Raw genomic sequence first — 5,929 nt, 5'->3', positions numbered from 1 at the left:
TGGTGGAAAATTTGCATCATCCATTGGTTGTACTGATTTTTCAAATTTTGGTTCAATTTGTGGCTCCTCTGACTTTGTGCAATCAGATTCATCGCCAGAAGATAGCTCCTCTGATTTTGTCGAATCAGAATCATTGCTAGAACTATCATCAGATTTCTTAACAACCCATTTTTGATTGTCAAGATTTGCTTTTCTCTTGTAAAATCCTTTTAAACATTCACCAACCTCAAATTTTGAATTTTTGAAAACTATAGAAGATTTGGTTGGCGGTTCATTTCCAATCATCTTTTCTTTCATTTTAAGAGACACTCCCTGTTTTGATTGAATTGCCTTTGAACAATTCCTGGCAATATGACCAATTGTTTTGCATTGAAAACAAGTTCTTGTCTCTTTCTTCTGAACAACTCCATTTTTTATTCCTTCTTGCTTCTTCGCAAGGAATTCTTTGTTAGATTGTTTCCAGAATGAGCTTTTCTGCTCTTCTTCCAAGCTTGCTCCTGAAACAAATACCGTTTTTGGTTTATAAGTTTTCTCATTTTTATGATTTTCTGGTGGTATAAAACCAAGACCTTTCTTTTTGAAATTACCGTTATGGTTTGGTTTCTTTCGATAACCAGAACTAGAACTGTAACCCTTTTTCTTGTTTTCTCTTTGTTGTACTCTTGAGGTGTATTTTTTAGGTTTTTCACAGAGATTTGCATCTTTTATTTCAGAAATATTAATTTCTGTTAGTTTGAAAACCTTTTTGGTCATTTCAGTTTTGACACCTCTTATTGGAAATTCTTCATCAGAATATAATTTGTCAGAATCATTCAAAGTATATGCAACTTTGAACGTTTCATCATTCAAATTAGATTTTGATAACAGAAATTCTTTATTGTAAACCCGTTTGCCCTTTTTGACAATTGGACTTGGAATTCTGGACTCAGACTTTGACTCTGACTTAGACTCCTCCATTTCATCCTTATCTAACACATGATCCACCACTTTCTTCATCAATTGAGATTGTTGATCAGTGTCAGATGCGGTAAAAGTAACATCAATGTTTTCTGGCAAATTATCTGATTGATCAGATTCCCACACTAAGTTGGTTGCCTTTTTGACTCTTTCAGAATTTGGATTTCATGGAGAATATCCATTTTCAAGTGGGGTGGACACTTGTTGTAACTGACACTTTGTTTCTTACCAGAATTTTTCACATCAGTTTCTTCTTTTGTTTCAGAAGTCTTTTCTTCAGATGTAACTTCTTCAAACGCCTTCATGCCTTCAACTGTTGGATAAATCCTGTCAATAACATAAGAAGTACATGAGTAACTTTTAAACAACCTGTTTACCCTTTCTGTTTCAATTCTCTAGGTTTCCAGTTTCTGTTCCAAAACAGCACATTTTTCAATGTAATTATTGACGACTTTCTGCTTTGTCATGAAAGCTCCTTGAAGTGTTTTCATAGTTGTTGCTTGTTCACTGCTTGACTGATTGTACTGATTCATTGATTTGTTAAGAACATCATAGGGTTCTTTTAATCTGTTCATGTTATGAATCAAAGTACTGTTTTTCTTTTTCACTGCTTCACAGTTTTCACATTTCACAAGAATCTTTTGTGAATCAGCTTCTGCTTCAACTGTGAAAGCTAGAACTTCTATTACCTTTTTCTTTATCACACGAGCTTCTTCATCATCACTGCTAACTTCTTTTTTAACTTTCTTCTTTTTCTTTCAAACTTTTTCATCATCACTGTCACTCTCTTCTAGCATTTTCAAGTGTTCTTTCATTCTGTTTGCATAATAATCATCATCATTATCACTGTCTTCAACAACTCGAGCAACAAAAGCTTTGGCTTTTAAAATCTCTTTATCCGGGCAACAATTATCCCAACTAAAATTTTCCCAGCTAAAACCTTCTGGTAATTTTTCGTCATCTTGATTTATTATACCATAAAGAGCTCTCTTTGAAGATTCCTCAATCGCCTTTTTAGCATGTGCAGTTTGTGGTTCTTGTTGATGTGATTGTTGAGCAACTTGATGATAAATTGCTTTTCGATAGTAGTCATTGTTATTGAACGGATTTTGAGCTCCACTTGCTTCGCAGTTTGTGCACTCTTTCTTGAAGTATCCTTTTTCCCTACAACGAAAACAAGTAACTTTAGATTTATCAAATCCTAAAGTAGAAACATTTACATCACGGAAATCATCTCTTCCCGTAATTTGTTTAAAATTTTCAGCTCTTCTCAACACACTCGCCAAACACCACTTTATATCCATCAACTCCATCTCCTCAGCATCAATCTGGTCGTAATCCTCTTTTGTCAACATTGGATTCCCGATCCTTCCTGCAACTAAACTCCCATATGACTCTAATACAGTCACCAACAAAGACATATGACGTTTTGCAACTTCTTCTGAGTAATTCTGATCATTCTCAAGATTTAGTGCAATGTTGTATTGTAGAACTTTGCCACTCTTTGTCTTTGAAATTTTTTGATCAAATGATGGATATGAAGAAAATGTGCTGTTTGATCCTTGAAAAGACCCTCCAGAAGAACTTTTAGTATCGAATGCAGTTTCTATCTTTGGTGACATGTTGGTCTTATCATTGATACCTCCTTTGTAATAAAGCCCAATATCTTGTTCACCATCAAAATCCTTCATTCTTGAGATCTTCCGTTGTTCCATCTCTTGAGCTTCAAGTTTTTCAATGAATTTTCCTAGTGTTAGATTCCCAAAATCTTTCTTATTTCTCAACATCATAAGATATGTGCCCCAAGTTTCATGTGTCAACACATCAGCCAACTTCTCAATCAATTCTTCATTATCCTTTGTGATGCTCACCCTCTTCATGTTAACTAACAAATTGCAATATCTTTCTATGATCTGCTTAGTACTTTCAGTTCTTAGACCACAAAACAGATCGAATTCCTTTTCAAAAGCGATTTTTTGTTCTTGAACATTTCTTTACTTCCAACAAACTTTGATTTTAAAGCTTTTCAAATTGAATATGCAGTTCCATTGTGTTGCAAATAAAACCAAGATATCTTCCTGAACAGCTTGATGCAATAAACTAGTCATCATCTTTTCATCTTTGTATTTCTTTTTCTCTTCAGCACTTAGATTTCTAATAGCAATAACCTCTTCATCATCATTCACGGTTCTAACATATTTTGTTTCAACACATTCCCAAGCATCCAAGTAATTTGCTTGTACCCAATTCTCAAATCGTTCTTCCTATCCTTTATACTCCTCAATATTCATGAGCTTAGGCGGTTTTTGCATGGTGCCCGTTTCATTTTCTAACATTGTGTGTTGAGCAATGGTAATCGGAGTAGCAAAGGCGTTGTAAAACTCTTCTTCCATGATTTGGTTTCAAAATTTCACAAGCTTAATCTTTCAAACGAAATAGTACAATTCAAACGAAATGAACTTTGGTGCGGAATGAACTTCTTCACACGAAATGACCTTATTCAAATGAAATAACCAATCTGATGCGAAATGACTGATTTCGTACGAAGTGAGAATACTATTTCGTACGAAATGAAGTTTTGATGAACAATTTCAAATGAAATAGCCTTTTCGTGCGAAAAGCAAATAAATCAGGCTATTTCGTGCGAAATGACCTATGTATTTCGTACGAAATGAATTAAACTGATTAATTTCATGCGAAACAAGCTAAAGCAATTTGATTTCGTGCGAAATGAGATACTCAATTCGTGCTAAATGACGATGACGTCAGCAATTCGGACAGTTTTTCACAAAATTGATCAAGTTTTAAGCTGATTTTAGATCTGATTCTTTCAAGGCTTTGTTAAAACACAATTTCGCATATAATGTGAGAAAATCAAGCCATTTTAACCGTGAAAACTTGTTTAATTTTGAAAAGGTGTAGAAAACAGAATTTGCAGCTGAAATGGTAAGAACTCTTCCTCCTGAGCTCTGATACCACTTGTAGGATCGTTTTGCGACCTTAACGAGTCGTTCAGAAGAGTTTTTGCTCAATATGAGAGGCGGAAAAAAACGTATCAAGTTGATTCAGCTTGCAATTCACTTTAAATTGTCTTTTGATTGATATAGCAATGTTTTACAGCGAGTAGACACTTCGGCAGCAGTTCTGCACTGAAATCGGAAAGTTACAAATGAGAACCAAGACACGAGTATTTATAGACATGCCTGTTTCGTGCGAAATAGCCAAGTCATTTCGTACGAAATGACAAAGTCATTTTCGTACGAAATGACAAAGTCATTTCGTGTGAAATGCCTTATCCATTTCGTGCGAAATAAGAATCTACCATGTTTTTCTCGTATTTCGTGCCCTGATCTAAACAATCTAATACAAGACTCAATACAAGACGAAGTCGACAGACATATGCACCAACATTTCTTCTATTTAAGGTTCCAATGTTCAGCGCTTTGTTTTCTTTCTTCACTTGTTTCACTAACTCCTGCCTCAACACATCTGTTCAACTTTCTTTTCTATCCTTTCTCTTCTACTTTGCTTCAATCTCCTTATCTTTCTGTTTGTTAAGGGTACCATCAATTTCCTTTTTCTTACCAGTGTCAGATTTTTCAGAAGATTTTGCAGAAGTTTTCTTGGCAGGCTTTGGATTTTGTTTTGGCTGATTCCTTGGTGTTGGTTTGCCAAAGTTTTTCATGGAATCCTTCTCCCCCTTTTTTGCATCATCTTCATCATCTTTTTCAAAGATAGGTGCAGGAGTAGTGCCAGTTAACTTTGCAATGGATTCTTTTAAGCCCTTGATGTCAGCCTGTGTGTCTTTGTATCTTGCTTCAACCATAACTTTAATTAGATCCATGTGGGAATTATGTTGAAGCTCAGCCAGTTCCCACCAGAGGTGGTTGTATCTACTTTTGAAACAGGAGGTGTCTCCAAATTTTCATTAGCAGATGCCCCTTGTTCTTGGTTCTGGGGACTTCCCTCTACATCAGTGGTTTCTTTAGTGATCACACTAGTGGTTAACTTGAACTCACTAGTGGATACCTTGGTAGACACAGCAGTGGTTGCCTTCAAGGGAGTCTGACTGATGAAACTACTGTCCAAATGTAGATCAGTGGATTTGACATTTGTAGTAGCTACTCCACTTGAAATACCAACAAGAATTTCGTGAAATTCAAGAGGTGTAGCCTCCTCAGCTGTTTATGGGTTAGTTAATTGAATAGGTTCAGACACATCTATTGTTGAAGTGAAACTCTCAGTAATGTGTTCGTGGGAGGGGCTGTTATGAGTCTGAATGTCAATAGCTTCAAATAGTGTTACAAAGGTTGGTGGAATAGAAGATGAAGGGATTGGTGTGGAAAGAGACATTGCCCCTGGAGAAGGGCTTTTAAGCATACTCTCAAATGAGGGTATGACATCATATTGTGGTGTCCCTTTGAATACAACATGTTCCTTTTGTGAGGAATCATGAGGAGTTTGGTTTAAGGGTTGAGATCTTTCCACATGTTGTGAGGAAGTAGCAACGGTGGTTTCTTGTGACATTTGTGTTATCACAGGGTTAACCTCTGGGATCTCATCTTCCAGAGGACCCGTTTTTATGGTTTCAGTGGGCTTTTTGGATTTTGTTTTGGTGTTTTTGGGTTTTGTTGGTAGGGGTTTCACAGCAGTGGTTTTAGTGTTGTGATCACCAAGAGCATGGGCTTAGCAACAGAGGTTTAAGGATCAGTTGTGGACTCATCAAAAATTTGCTCATTCCTCTTTGCTTGTGTTTTGGAAACATCTGACTCTTTAGCCATAAGGCGAGTAAAAGTTTCAGATGTTAGACTATTCATTTTAAAAGCTGTACCTTGTTCAAAAGCTTTTTGAGAAACATGTTTTTGCAGGTAGTAGCTTAATAGTCTAGGAAACATAAGAAAAGCAGCACTTTTCCCGTTTTTAATGTTTTTCAAATTTGTAACCAAGTCAGCAAACAGTGCTTGTGAGTAGT

This window comes from Helianthus annuus, chromosome 4 (assembly GCF_002127325.2).
Source record: "Helianthus annuus cultivar XRQ/B chromosome 4, HanXRQr2.0-SUNRISE, whole genome shotgun sequence".
NCBI classification, from domain to species: Eukaryota; Viridiplantae; Streptophyta; class Magnoliopsida; order Asterales; family Asteraceae; genus Helianthus; species Helianthus annuus.
This window is presented reverse-complemented; position numbering follows the sequence as displayed.